This window comes from Ambystoma mexicanum, chromosome 6p, assembly GCF_040938575.1.
Source record: "Ambystoma mexicanum isolate Mex_15411 chromosome 6p, UKY_AmexF1_1, whole genome shotgun sequence".
In the NCBI taxonomy this organism is placed as follows: domain Eukaryota; kingdom Metazoa; phylum Chordata; class Amphibia; order Caudata; family Ambystomatidae; genus Ambystoma; species Ambystoma mexicanum.
Genome location: NC_090935.1, coordinates 1203185621 through 1203201534, shown reverse-complemented (window position 1 = coordinate 1203201534; position 15914 = coordinate 1203185621). Strand labels below are relative to the sequence as shown.

Sequence of the window (15914 nt, the reverse complement as noted above, 5' to 3'; positions counted from 1 at the left end):
ACGGAACGGGTGGAGTGGATGGAACGGGTGGAACAGACCCAACGGATGGAGTGGACGGTGTGGATGGCGTGGACAGTACAGATGGAGTGGACGGTACAGATGGAGTGGATGGAACGGGTGGAACAGACGCAACGGATGGAGTGGATGGAACAGATGGAGTGAATGGAACAGATGGAGTGGACAGAACAGATGGAACAGACGGAACAGATGGAACAGATGGAACAGACGGAACGGATGTAACAGACGGAACGGATGGAACGGAGGGTACGGATGGAACGGAGGGTACGGATGGAGTGGAGGGTACGGATGGAGTGGAGGGTACGGATGGAGTGGAGGGTACGGATGGAGTGGAGGGTACGGATGGAGTGGACGGTACGGATGGAGTGGATGGAACGGATGGAGTGGACGGAACGGATGGAGTGGACGGAACGGATGGAATGGACGGAACGGATGGAGTGGATGGAACGGGTGCAACAGACGCAACTGATGGAGTGGATGGCACGGATGGAGTGGAAGGCACGGATGGAGTGGATGGAGCAGACGCAACGGATGAGTGAGGATATGGATGGAACGGATGGAGTGGACAGAACGGATGGAATAGACGGAACGTTTGGAGTGGATGGAACGGATGGAGTGGATGGAGTGATGGAGTGGACGGAACAGATGAGTGGATGGAGCAGACGCAACAGATGGAGTGGAGGGTATGGATAGAGTGGACGGAACGGATGGAGTGGACAGAACGGATGGAATATACGGAACTGATGGAATAGACGGAACGGATGGAGTGGATAGAACGGATGGAGTGGAGGGTACGGATGGAGTGGATGGAGTGGACGGGACGGATGGAACAGACGGAACGGATGGAACAGACGGAACGGATGGAACAGACGGAACGGATGGAACAGACGGAACGGATGGAGTGGATGGAAGGGGTGGAACAGACGCACGGGATGAATGCAAAGTGAGGATGTGAAGGATGGCATGGATGTTGTGGATGGTGCAAATGTTGCTGAATAGATGGAACGGATGGAGCGGATGGAACAGACGTTACAGATGGCGCGAATGTCACGGATGGTGCAGATGTCACAGATATCGCAGATGGTGCAGATGTCGCTGACGTAGCGGATGGTGCTGACGTAGCGGATGGTGCGGATGTTACAGATGGTGCGGATGTCACGGATGGTGCGGATGCTACGGATGGTGGGAACGGTGCAGATGTTGAGGATGGTGCGGAAGTTGCAGATGGAGGCAACACCTGCTCACCATGATGTTGTCATATATCTGTATCCCCTATATATGCTATCTACCTGTATCCCCATATACATCTGTATACCATGTATACCTGTATCCATCCTGTCGCTATATATCTGTATGTCGCTATGTGCGTCCCCTCTGTCCTGCTCACATGCCTGGTTTCATGGGCTTATACTGATAACCACCATATCACACCACTACGCCTTCTCTCTACTAAACACCATCATTCAACCAGAACACAGCTATACCCCTGATAATTCGGCCTAGCTGTACACATACGAACACAACTCCATGATCACCTCATCACCCTAATAAAACACAGCTAGCTGAGCACATTCCAGCTAGCTGTTCCCATAGGCGTCCCTCAGGCCTAACGCAGCCAGAACCCAGTCTAGGTATCCACCCACAAGACTGAACACATCGAACTGATTTCCTCAGCACCACACCGATCGCTAGGAAGCAGCTATCACCCAACAACTACACCAGCTGCACACATATCCAGTGCACCCACGCACCATACGACACTCTCTCTACATAAGGCGCTATACAAATGCCAAGTAACATAACAGAACGGGCACTGGAATGGCTAACCTCCTTCCTAACTGACCGCTCCTATCAAGTCGTCTTGGGCACCTTCTCCTCTCCTTTGTTCTCCACATGTGATGGGCCCCAGGGATCTATCCTCTCCCCCTGGCTCTTAAACATCTACCTTGCTCAGCTGACACTCCTCAACTTCTCCTTCTGCCCCAGTGTTTTTCAGACTTCCTGCTGACTCACTCGCACCTTCCTTCATCCCTGACTGCCTATCTGCCATCCAGGCCTGGAGCACGTCCAAAGATCTCTGCCTCAATGCCAGCAAAACTGAGATCCTTCCGATTGGGACCCCTGCTCCCTCCTCCTTCCCTGCTCTCTGGCCTCCCATCGTGGGCTCTCTCCCTGCTCCTACTTCTGAAGCTAGAAACCTTGGAGTCATCTTTGACTCCTCTTCTCCCCTTCCTCCCTCACAATCAGGACATTGCTAAGAAGTCCCACTTTCAACTCTTCCTTTTCTCACTTACCTCCAGAAGCTCAATGTCTCCCGAGCCCTGGTTCTCCCTAGGCTAGAATACTGAAACAGTCTCCTCCTCAACCTACCCTCTTCCGCTCTGCGACTGCTTCAACTAATCCAGAAAAGAGCAGTGAGGCTTATCCTTGGACTTAAGCCTAGGAATGCATCTCTCCTGCCCTAAAAAGTCTCCACTGTCTCACGTTTGCTACACAGATCAATTCCAAATCCCGCTGCATCATCCACAAGGCTGTCTGGGGCCGGGGACCACATTATCTGCAACTCTCTTACCAAATACTCTCATCCTAGACCTCTACATTCCTCTGGCACCAACTCCTTGCGTGAAAAGCGTTTCGCTAAACAGTGATTAGGAGGTTGTTAGCTTTCCTCAGCTGGATCACTCCTATGGAACAGCCCCCTGACCCTTCTGCGTCTTGAGCAGGACCCTCTCAATTTCCGAAAGCACCTCAAGACTTTCCTCTTCTCCTCCTCCGTCCCTCCTCTGCTAATCTCACAGTTGCTGTGATTGGTGTTGTGGACCCTTATGCATCCTCGGACCCCTGATCACTCACACCCAATCTCCCCAGCTTCTGTCTACCTTCTGCACTTGCATCTGCACACCATCCACACTGGAGACTCGCACTTTCCACCCAATGTTGCTCCTGGCCACATAGCTTTTCATACCTTGCACTTCTTCTGTGGATCACCCTCGGGCACGGACACCCCAGCACCTACCCCACTACCCTCTTCCTTGCTGCACATGCACATTCTGAATACTCACAAGGAAAAGTAGGTTCGGCCGTCCCTTCTCACACTGTATTTTTTTGTTTATTTTAATTGCACTGCATTCCCTTGTTCCCTCCCTGTTGCCCTGTGGGTCGCTTTGAAACAGAATTTACTTGCTGTATAAGCGGCTAACAAGCAAACAAACTAAACTATTGTGATAGACATTAATGGTACATTTGGAGGAAATGAAGTGAGCCAACAGCACTTCCCATCTGGTGCTGCCAGTAATGGGTGAGGAGGAGAAAGCGGAGACCATATGGGGAGTCCAGAAGTCAGAGAAAGGAACAGTAAAGAGAATGTCAGTGATAGTCTGTCTAGCGGAAGCATTGGTGTCTGCAGTTGGCAAACAGGTTTGGAACTAAGGAGTGCCTTTTTAAGTTTCTTTCTTCCAGACTTTTTGAGAGTGGGAGGATAGGTGGTGGAGGAGAAGCAGTTAGAACAGATAGGAGAGACGGAGAGAACCATGGGAGCAGAGACAGGTGGGGTGGTGGGGGACATTAAATTAGAAGATAGCAAGGGAGAGAGTCAAAAGCGCTATGCAACAGTAGAATCTCACCAGGCGCCCAGGAAAGTCAATTACAATGAGCACCCTGGAAATGCCCAGATTTACACATCAATTCGAAATTGGAAAGCACACCTGAATTCTAATTATTCCAGAAAGCACTAAAAAGCAGTGCAAAATGGTGGATGCACATTTGGAAGCACACCTAAATTCGAATTATTCCAGAAAGCACTAAAATGCAGTACAAAATGGTGGATGCACATTTGGAAGCACACCTAAATTCAAATTATTCCAGAAAGCACTAAAATGCAGTACAAAATGGTGGCTGTGTACTTGGAAGCACATCAGAGTGGAAACGAGTTTTAAATGATTTGTTTTCTTTTTTCTTTTTGAAGCACGGCATTAAGAAAGCAGTAGAGAAACAATCAGTATGAGGCACCTCAAGATGCATAGTACAGATGGTGCAGATATTAGAGGTTAAAGATCAGGCAGATTTAGAGCAGTCATATTGTCCAAGGAAGGTGGGTGGACCAATGCGATCTATATTGCTCACCAGGGCAATTGAAGTCAAAATTTTTATCATGGCCATAGCGTGCAGGGTGTCAAGACTGTATGAATCATTTGGGAGTGTTGCAGATTGGCTCCAGGGAGGGGTGCGCCCTCCGGCTCCGGACAGGGCCAGACAAGGGCCATAGTTGAGGGCATTGGTTGGTGGGCTGCCTCTCTCGCCTGCCGGCTCACTGATTGGCCTTAGGAGGGTGAAAATAGCCAATCACAGCAACAGCAGGCAAAAGGGAAGATGAGGTACCTGGAAAGGCTGCAGTGGCGGCAGCCATGTAGGAAAAGAAAAGGCCTTGAATAATAAATAGCTCCACTGGACCAAAAGGACAGCTGGACTGCAGCAACAAAACTGCAACAGCATTGGTAAACAGACAATTGTGAGCATAAGCCCTGTTGTATAATTCAGGCACATAATTACGATTTAAGTCAGTGAGCATAAAAGAATTGCACAATTAGGCTAGCATAGTCCAGCTGGGCTTACCTAGCATTGCTGAAGTGTCCATTTGATTGTACCACCTCGTTGTTCCAAGAAAACGTGATGTGCGCCTGCCAGCACAGGCAGGTAGTGGTTAAATGAGAGTGAGAAATGAAGTGCTGGCCAGACAGGGGCCTTAGTTGAGGGCTTTGGTTGGTGGGACGGCTCTCTCGCCTGCCGGCTCACCGATTGGCCTTGGAAGGGTGAAAATAGCCATGTCGGAAAAGAAAAGGCCTCAAACAATAAATAGCCCCACTGTCACAGGTAATGGACTTTTCAAAACAAGTGTAAAACAGTGTCATTACTGTTGTGGCCCAATTTGGGAGCATTTTTAATCCACAAAAGCAGGTGGATTTGTGATGCTCCTCTGGACTTTTTTTCCTACAAAATAAGTGTTCTCCTCCAAATGGGGGACAGTTTATATTACAGATGAAGTGTAACATGACAATGAAACAATGGTGAAAGTATCTTGAGACATTGACACGATCAGTTCTCGCGCACTTTTTAGGTCTATTTCGTCTTTATTTATTTTTTTGCATGCAAGTCGTCCCATGTATATTTGGCACAACTCAAAGTAATAAACCATGCGGGCGGAGGGCGGGGGCTATATTCCTTAACATGCAGCGTACATCCGCATGATGTCAGAAATAGGCATTCTTTCATACCACGGATATTTGCCAAGAGATTTGAACTAATTGACTCCAACACTTCATCTTTGTCTTATATCTTTTGAAAGAGTTCAGTAGCTGACATGTTAAGAAAGTGGGTGCCTCTTTTTAGTGTGTGCGCAACTCCAGATGGAAAATGTATTCAACATTTTGCTGAGATCTTGGATCTTCAGAATACATTTGTAGAGAACGATATTCTGATTTTTATGGATCTTTCATCATGTCTTCCTCCTTCTTTTGTAGGAAAGAGCAGTGGAAAGCAAAGTGTTTCTAAACTTTTTTCCCTATATACTTTTTTTCTCATTGGAGACACTTTGGCTTGACGCAATTGGTATGTTTTTAATGCATCTTCCATGGTGTATCTGGAATGTAGTGGGTGAATTGTATACTGGGTCAAGAATGTTTCTCCGTAGTGATAGGATCAACACTTTGAAATGGACTAGTTTGTGGTGTACCTTCATATAACTGTGTTGTTCATTTTAAGTTTTCTTCTATGTTGATATCTCTGTAGGAAGGTTTAATACAAAAATCAGACTTCCCGAAGCCTTTGTTGTGTTGGCTTGGCTAGTTGTTACATTTTGAGCATTGTTTCCCCTGCTTGTACAGTTTCGGCTGGCAATGGATTCAATGTCTGCACACTCATAGAAAAACTTCCCATAGTAGGCATCCACTCATTCTATGTGATTTGGAACCCATTGTTTCTTTGCTATTGTCCATGCCTTAAACAATACGTTTCCAGAATGTTCTTGGCCCATCTCTCTGCTAGGACCATCTTGTCCATTGTATTTATTATTGTTTTGTATTTCTTTCTCATTGAGAAATTGGTGTCAGCGTTGATAAGTTGTTGTGTTAACCAATGGATACAAGAACTGAATGAAACCGAGAGATTACTATTATTCTTGTGGACAATGTAGTAATTGCGGTGTTCCTCAATACCAACCTCAGTAACAGCCACCCTCAAACCTCTACTCCGCCTCTCCCTAGGATAGTGTCAGGGTGGCCTTCTTTAAGATCACAAGTGAAAAAAAGCTCTGAACAAAAGTCTGTTTGTTTCAAAGTCCAGGTTTAACTTACTTCTGAGGGTGGTTATTCTGGACCATACTTTACCATTAAGGTTTTGCCAACAACAAAAATTAAACATTCAAAGAGGAAAAAAGCCCCTCATAGCTCTCAGGGCGTCTATCCGTCACTCACAATCCTTGGCAAACCGAAGGGAAGAAAAGGTATTTTTGTGCTTGGGGCTTTCTGGCCTGTCTCTTGTGTAGCTTGTATACAATAGGGCGATGGCCTTCTGACATTCCAGATCTGAAGTGGTGGTCGCTTGATAGAATGGAAAAAAGGGCAGGGTCTGGCATCGCATTTTCCCGAGTGTTCCTCTGTTTCAATCAGCACATTCTGATTTGTTTGACACTCAGGGGACGGCATGAGGATTGTTGTTGTGTGCTTGTATTAGGACGCAGTGAACAAAGTGTTTACCGATACATCTGTGGTGCTGCTGTTCAGCAGTTTCACAGCCAGATGACAAGCTGGTGGTTGATTTAAGATCAGTGTAATCAATATTTGGATTGTTTCAATTTAGCAGATTTCACCCTGATGAAGGACCACATGGTATGAAATGCATTGGTGTTATCGGCATCTGCTAATCAATATTTTCTATTAAATGGATCACCTTGCTTTTTAATAATTTGTGGAAGATTTCATGAATTTATATTGATGGATTTTATAGTGTGCAGCCATCACTGCAGGCTTCCTAGCCTTGGTACTTCCTTCTTTAGTCATTGCTGGTGTCTTGTTGCGGAGACACCATCAGAGGGTTTACACCCCATTCACATTAGCAATAATCACGAAACTCCATTAAAGTCAAGCGCCAAAATAAATGTGTCGAAGCTTACTATTTATTTCATAGTATGGTATTTCTTAAATCATAGTGCGGTGCCCTTTGGATGACACGTGTTTCGGCCTCTGGCCTTTCTCAAATCTGGGCATAGTTATTCATTTGTATTTCTAATACAAGGTCTTCATACATGTTTGACATCATATCAAGCATATTGTACAACCCATTTCATGCAATAATTCCATTGTCATACACATTATCAAGCCCAGCAACGAAATTACAGTCCATTTGATGGGGAAAAAGGGTGGGGGAAGGGTTCATAGAAGACAAGGAAAAAAAACAGCAATTAAGGAATACCAAATATAAACATTAATATGTAAAAATTAAAATAAGAATAAAAATCAAAGACATGGACAAACCGAAAGAGAAATAGCATAGAGTTTTGTTATTATTCACCTGGTCATATCCAGTAGAATTCATCAATAAATTCACAGTGTTGTTTGTCTAAAGTTCAACAGTGATTGTATATATCATCTATCTGTATTCCTAGTCAAGATTAACCTCGGGTCTCAATAGTGCTATAAGGCATTTTTCCATTTTGAACATACTGTGTTTAAATGTTTTTTTTAAATTCACCTACTCATTTGTATGGCTTGACCAGTAAGGACGGCATTTTGATTATTTGCATGTAACCTAAATTACCACAATTTGTCAGTTTGCTGTTAACTATATGTTAAGTGATGTTAACAGATTGGGCAACTGCTTACCATTTGTGTTTAATAGCTCCAGTTCATTCCTGTATTTTCATGGGTTGCATCCCTGAAATTAATAATCATTCATACCAGCGTCTTCTCCTCTATGGTTAAATGTGTTAAATATATAGAATATTACGTGACATATCCATTCATTAGACAGCATTAATTGCCGTTTTTTGTATGCGGAATTACCGCCTTTATTGATTCTAACTTTTTTATGGTTTAATTCAAAGATCCATAGGAGTGATACTGGTTAATGAGAAACCTTCCCTAGAGGTTTCATAATATGGTCGCTAGACAAGCTGTCTCCTAACTGTATGTATGCCTGCTATTTGAGTGCTTTTGCTGCGCCTGCCCGATACTTTGAAAACATTTGAAAAACAGCTTATAGTACAGATCAAGTCGATCCAAATGCTTGCTTGAGCGGAATATTGCTTTGCACATAGCGATCGCACTTACCAATTCGGCAAATGTTGATTAATTTCTCGCGTCGGCTTACTGCAGGTCTCGCGAGGTGCCAGCGCCATTATAATGTTTGTTTGGAACCATATCTATGGCAACCCATGGAACATTGTCCATCGTCAATTACTACTACTCCAGATGGGTGCCATATTTTGGGTTGATTTCCCACGCTTGTAGGGGAACACAAGACGAATGCCCAAAGTTCCCAGATCCCTATGAAGTGTTACTCGTGATTTGCGCTCCATGTTTGAAAATAGTGGGGTCTCATGATTGGGTATATTAGGTCTCATATGGGTATATATATTCTAGATTGCTTAGCAATTGTTGGGGACCTTACGTCCTGGATTGGATACTGTGGCAACCATTAAAACAAACTCAGTTATCTAAAGCTTTTGTTAAGTCTGATTATCTCATTAAGGGGCAACGTTCCCATATATTAGGTGCTCCAACTAAAGATTAGTTTGACGGCATTACACACATTCCACGCTACATAATTAGGGACTCTGATTTGTTAAACAAAATGTCATTATATATCATACGCTCCCAAGCTCACACATGGATTGCCTAGTGGGCATTTAAATCAGTGATTCATTGGTTAAATGCATCTATTTAATAGAAAATAGATTAAAGATGGATTTTGTGGTTATACATTATGTTTCCTGAGGTGGCAAAGAGTGCCTGGTGGGCCTTTAAATCAATAGCTCATTAGGTATTTAGTTTGACAATCTTGAACACGAATTTTGCACGTGTATGTTATGTTCCCTAAGGTTTCATATGGTCTGTTTTCTGGCCATGGTATTACGTTCATCATAACAATGAAACCTTAGGGAGCATAACATATACCTGCGAAATTCGTACATATTAATTTCCCTTAATTGGTTCCTAGTGCTTCCATGTGGAGATCCCCTTCCTTCTGTGGGTCGCATAATTGGGGTACACCAGAGATCCTCCCCATTAATGCTGGGCCCAGCCTCAAGAGGTTAATGTGGCACCTGGCCACCTTGGTTACCCACCCCATCCAACCAAAGCAGAGGACGTCATCACACCTGGTCTAGGTGCCTTAATGAGTGCAATGTAACTTTCCTGCTTGCCAGATCTGTAACACTATCCTTGGCTCTCACTGTTTGGCACTAAAATGCCACCCAGGAGTTTAAACTAATGGCACAAGGAACAAGTTACTTACCTGTAACTGTTGTTCTCCAGCATGGGTCTGGCATGGATTCATATGCTCATGAATATTCCCCGTCGTCAGGCTGGGAATCCTCGGTAAAGAAAAAACCAGTATCAGTTTCGTTTCTGATCTGTCTTTCGTAGTAATAACCAATCACTGGTCTCTGCGTCATACTGACCACAGCCAATGACTGCCCTCTACCTAAGCACCGCCTCTGGCAGCCATCTTCAGATTTGGAAGCACGTGAAGTGGCAGTATGACCAAGTGAAGAGCCGCAGAGGGGTAGGCGGGAGGGTTCGCATGTGAATCCATGCCAGACCCATGCTGGAGAACAACAGTTACAGGTAAGTAACTTGTTCCTTCTCCAGCATGGGGTCTGGCATGGATTCACATGCTCATGAATAAAGTATACATAGCAGTACACACATGCACAACCACGGGAGGTGGCAAAGGCTCAACATTAAGCATTACATCAAACTCAACATTAAGCATCTTACCTCCTCACCAGGCTCACCTCAGGCGAACAGGTTGCGCAGCACTGCTTGGCCGACCCTGGACTCCTCCCTGGAATCCCGATCGACGCAGTAGAATTTCGTGAAGGTGTGCGTCGACCTCCACGTAGCAGCCCTGCATATGTCCAGCAGGGGCACACCAGAAAGGAACGCCGTGGTAGCTGCGATCGCTCTGGTGGAATGGGCTCTCGGACGGCCAGGCAGCGGTCGGTTTGCCAACCGATGACAGTACATGATACAGCCGGAGAGCCATCTGGAAATGGAAGCCTTCGAGAGAGCCTTCCCCTGATTGACAGGTCCAAAATTCACAAAGAGTTGTGACGTCTTCCGAAAACACTTCGTGCGGTCCACGTAGAACTTCAGCGCTCTAGCCACATCCAGCGAGTGCAAAGTCCTCTCAGCCGGCAAAGAAGGCGACGGGAAGAACACAGGCAACACCAAGGGTTCGTTGAGATGGAAGTCCGACGGTACCTTGGGCATGAAGGAGGGGTGCGTCCTGAGCACTACCCTCGTGTCGTGAAAAGTCAAGTACGGGGCCTTGCAGGAAAGGGCCTGGATCTCTCCCACCCGTCGTGCGGAGGTGATGGCCACAATAAACGCTGCTTTCCACGACAGAAACTTCAACGGGGCCGAGTGCAGAGGCTCGAACGGAGGCCCCATGAGCCTGGTCAGCACCACGTTGAGCTCCCACGCCGGGGCCGGCGCCTTCACCGGCGGGAACGATCTGAACAGTCCCTTCATGAACTCTTTCACCAGACGATGAGACCACAAGGACGTCCGGCCCGTGGTTCTGGTGTATCGGGAGATCGCAGCAAGATGAATCTTGATGGACGCGTGTGCCAGTCCAGCTTTGGCCAGCGTCAGCAGGTACGGCAGTACTTGGGGAGCCGTAATCCGTAGAGGGTTAATCTTCTGTGCGTGGCACCAGACAGAGAACCTCTTCCATTTGTGTCCGTAGCATTTAAGAGTCGAGGACGCCCTGGCCTTTGCAAGAACCTCTCTGCAGTCGGCCGGTATGTCGTATCCTCCAAACTCTAGCGCCGCAGGAGCCAGGCCTGCAAGTTCAGCGATTTTGGGTCGTGGTGGAGGATGGCGCCTCCTTCCCTGAAGAGTAGATCCGCGTCCACCGGCAGCTTGATTGGCGGGGACGCTGACAAGTCCAGAAGGTCCGGGAACCATATCTGCCTCGGCCACGCAGGTGCGACGAGGATCATCCTGCACCGCGACCTCTTGAGCTGGTTGACGAGCCGGATTAGCAGTGGCAAAGGAGGGAACGCGTAGAGGAACAGGCCCTCCGAGGGGAACGAGAAGGCATCGCCCATGCTCCTCGCCTGGGGAAACCTCCTGGCGAACCTCCGGCACTTGGAGTTCATCGCCGTCGCGAACAGGTCTGGGGTGTGCCCCACCGTCGGAAGAGGCGATCCACTAGATCCTGCCGTAGTTCCCACTCGTGGCAAGAGCGCAGCTCCCTGCTGAGTGAGTCGGCGATGGTGTTTTTTATCCCTGCCAGATGAAACGGCACCAGAAACATCCTTTGGGCGACGGCCCAATGCCACAGGTCCTGCGCCTCCTTGGACAGCGCTGGAGACCTGGTTCCGCCCTGTTTCCTGATGTAAAACATGGTGGTGGTGTTGTCGGTGAAGATCCTCACCACCTTGCCCTTGAGGGACGGAAGGAAGGACCTGAGGGCCCAGAACACTGCACGGAGCTCCAGGACGTTGATATGGAGGGACTTCTCCGTCGGGAGCCAAAGGCCTCTCGCGTGCAGATTTTCGGTGTGCGCTCGCCACCCTTCCAGGGAAGCATCCGTGGTCACCGTCTCCTGGTGGTTTGGGGTCTGGAAGTCCATGCCCGCCGTCAGATGCGCGCGGTTGCCCCACCACCGGACCACTCGGCGGAAACTCTCGTCGAGTGTGATCCTCTCCTCGAAGCCGCCCGTCGTTTGGATCCAGCGCGCGTCCAGGAACTCCTGCAACGGGCGCATCCGGAGCCTGCACATGGGAATGAGGTAGATGCAAGAAGACATCATTCCGAGGAGGGACTTGATGGACCTCACCTTGGCCGCGTCGGAAACCAACATCCGCTGTACCTTGCCAAGAATGGACCTGGTCCTTTCCTCCGACGGGGAGGCCAGAAGGGACACTGTGTCGAGCTTCGCTCCCAGAAACAGTGCGTTTTGCGCGGGTACCAGGTGGGACTTGGCGTAGTTCACGGAGAATCCCAGGTCCGTGAGAAGTTGGACGGTCCTTGCCGTGTGATCCACGGCGAGCTCCCTCGTCTTGGCTCGGATGAGCCAGTCGTCCAGGTAGGGGTAGACGTGGATCCCCTCGCGGTGCAGCTGCGCCGCCACCGGTGCATGGCACTTGGGGAATACCCTGGGTGCCGACCGTAGTCCGAAGGGGAGGGCTTTGAACTGGTAGTGACGCCCTTGGACCACAAACCTGAGGAATTTTCGGTGCCCCTTTAGGATGGGAATATGGAAGTAGGCATCCTCCAAATCCAACGACGACAGGAAGTCTCCTTCCTCCAGCTGCCCCAGGACGTGCTGGAGGGTGACCATCCGGAACTTCTGCGCCTTGATGAACTTGTTCAGACGTCGCAGGTCTAGGATGGGGCGCCATCCTCCCGTCTTCTTCTTCACGAGGAAGTATCTCGAGTAAACTCCGGAGCCCCGAAGCCTCTTTGGGACGAGTTCGATGACGCCCTTCCTGAGCATCGCCTTTACCTCCAGGAGAAGCTGAGGGACGTGAAGCTCTTTCCTGGCCACGGGGGGGACGCACGGGCACCTTCTTTGAAACCCGAGCGCGTGGCCCCGGGCTAAGGCGTCCAGCACCCAACGGTCGGTGGAGATGGACTCCCACATGCTGACGAAGCTCGCCAGCCGGCCTCCCACCGGGTGCTTCGGTGGGGGCCCGACCCCACGGCCGGTTCAATCCTGTTTCGACGAGGCTTTGCCGCCTTGACCTCCTTGGCGACGACGGCGGGGTCCGCCAGACTTGCCTCGTCCTCTGTAGGCCTCCTGAGACGACGAGCGGGCCGCTTGACAGTAGGTGGAGAAACCGCCGCCGGAACCTTTGGAGGCGCCCTTGCCTCCGCTGCTCCGAAAGGGCGTCCGTCGTTGCTGCAGAACCCCAAGGGCCCGGGCCGTCTCAGAGTCCGCTTTAATGGCCTGAAGGGAATCGTCCACTGTTTTCCCAAACAGGTTGTTCCCATCGAACGGCATGTCCAGGACTCTGGTCTGTACGTCTTGACGGAAGTCGTAGCCTTGAGCCATCCACGCCGCCTAAGGCAAACGCCGTTGCCCAACTGGCGAAACCCAGTGTCGGCGATGTCCGTCGCAATAGTGATGGCGTGGTCCGACGCCACCTCGCCTTCCTGTAGGATCTCCAGGGCATCCGCCCTCTTGTCGTCCGGTAGGAAGTCCAGCAGGGGAGCCAGTTTGTACCATAGCTCCCTGTCGTAGCGGGTCACGATAGCCAAGGCGTTGGCCGCTTTAATCGTCGTCGCTGCAGACGAGATGACCCTGCGTCCCATAGCGTCCAATTTCTTTCCCTCGCCGTTCGGTGGGGAAGTCGATGTGGAGGCCGCACCCCCCCCCGCTTTCTTCCTGGCCGCCGCGGAGACGACAGAGTCCGGGGTAGGCTGCGCCCGGAGGCACAGGGGGGCCGCGTCCGGGACCCGGTACTTCTTCTCGTACCGGTCTCTTCTAGCTGGCGTCGTGGAAGGGTTCTTGAGGAGGGCGAGGCCCTCATCCCAAATGTCGTCCAGTAGAGGCACCGCGAGGACCGTCTTCCTCTTGGCCCCGCGCCGTTGATAAAGGAATCCTTCCTTTTTCTTCTCCTCAGGGCAGAGTTGGAAAAGCTCGGATGCCCTGGCGATCATGGAGTGGAACGATCCAATCTCGTCGGGCGGAGAAGCCCTGGTGGGAGGTGACGACGGTAGATCCTCGTCGTATACCTCGTCGTCCGTACCCGTCGCTGCCGTGTCAGTCCCCGTATCATCCCCTCGGGTGGACGGGGAGGAGGGTTGGACGGGGCGCGACTGCTGAAAAGGAGGTGGAGGGTGAATCCTTCTTTTCTTGGGAGGGGGAGCACCAGAAGGTCCCGGTTCAGGATCCCCCGACGGGAAAGGTTCCTCCGTCGGCAACGGTAGTCTCGTCCTTATCTCTGAACATAACGACTGTATAGCCAACAAAATGGCCGCCGAGTTGTCTTGCGGCACTGGCAGAGGGGAATCCGACGGGCGATCAGGGGCCCCGTCGGCACCCTCGACGATGTCGTGTCACCTGCGTCGGGATCCATCCCGACGGGCCGGTCTTCTTCCACGCCAAGGCTGTGGCTTAAAACCTCAATCAGCTCCTCCTCTGAGGTTGAGGCCGAATCTACGACGACGCCCTGCCCCCCCTTTTTCTTCCCCGCCGGAGGTTTCACGGGGGTCCCATCGATGGGCACAAAAGAGGACTCCCTCCGAGGTGGCAGGGAGACTCTGAGCCCCGAGGTCGCCACCACTGGTGTAGCCTCCACAGGCGGAGCCAGGGCCGCCGCGACAGTATCGATGGAGGGCTTGGCCGGATGGATTAAGGCCTTCACCACCTTAGGTGCGCTCACCGCCTTATCCTTGAGGGGGGGGGACACTGCCTCGCTCCCCCTCCGATGGGGCCTTCGAGCTCGACCGGGGCCTCTCCAGGAGCTTCGCCGGGTGCTCGCCCTTCCTCTTAACCGACCCAGAGCGTTGGCTCGTGGCTGAAGGTGCCAGGGAGGGTGCGCCCTGCCTGGCGCCTGTAGAGCCCGACCGTTCGGCGCTCCCGGTGCCAGCGGACTCGCGGTGCTTGGCCTTGTGTTGGACCCCCGTCGCCGGGGCGTCCTCAAAGGTCTTAGAAGACCGCTCGGATTTCTTCCTCTTCTTCTCGCCGGACGGGCTCTTCCCTTCCAGCCAGTTGGCGAGACGTTGATGGCGGTCCTTCATGGTCCGCTCCGACATGTTGCCGCAAAACGCACAGTCCTTCTCCACGTGCGTCTTGTCCTCATGTAAGCAGTAGAGACAAAAGGAGTGTTCGTCCTCCTTAAAGACGTTCTGCAGCTGGCATCCAGGGCAGATCCTGAACAGCTTTCCGCGCGTCGAGCTTCCCTTCTCCTGGGCCATGTCCGGGCCTGAGAAACTTCTGGAGTCCTCCAAAAGCGTAGCTCGACGAAATCTTCACCCTTGAGGGGCGCAGACGAATCCGACACGGGTCCCCGTTGATCGGATGGAGAGTCGGTGGAGCTTGAGGCTCTTTTGACCGAAAAAACGAAGTTTTTTGAGAAAAAACGTGAAAAAATAGTACTAACGCTCGAGAGCAATAGCACGAGGATCCCAACACATGAACGTGCGGTAAAAATCTGAAGATGGCTGCCAGAGGCGGTGCTTAGGTAGAGGGCAGTCATTGGCTGTGGTCAGTATGACGCAGAGACCAGTGATTGGTTATTACTACGAAAGACAGATCAGAAACGAAACTGATACTGGTTTTTTCTTTAACGAGGATTCCCAGCCTGACGACGGGGAATATTCATGAGCATGTGAATCCATGCCAGACCCCATGCTGGAGAACTAAAGGTTGCACAAAAACATGGCTTGTGAGCGAAAACCGATAGCTTTAGCCTAGGTGTTGCTTTAGCGCCAAGTGCCTTAAGGATATTTGAGAACATATTACCCCACCAAAAAGTAATTCCATACGTGTATTATAAGGGGAAAACTTATTATTACAGATATTGGAAAAGGGAAGAATCTGGCATGAAGTGCTATATATCGCACAAAAAATCCTCTTTGCACAACCCATGCCAATATTTTTACCTCATTACGTTGCACCAAAACACAATATATGAATTAAAACAGAAAATGTATGACAGCAAC

General features: G+C 50.0%; 1 protein-coding gene across 4 annotated transcripts in view; it reads right to left on the bottom strand.

The window, feature by feature from the left end:
• AGTPBP1 (ATP/GTP binding carboxypeptidase 1) overlaps positions 1-15914 on the bottom strand; it is a 2604148-nt gene that overhangs the window by 1918882 nt on the left and 669352 nt on the right. The gene's annotated exons all lie outside the window — the stretch shown is intronic.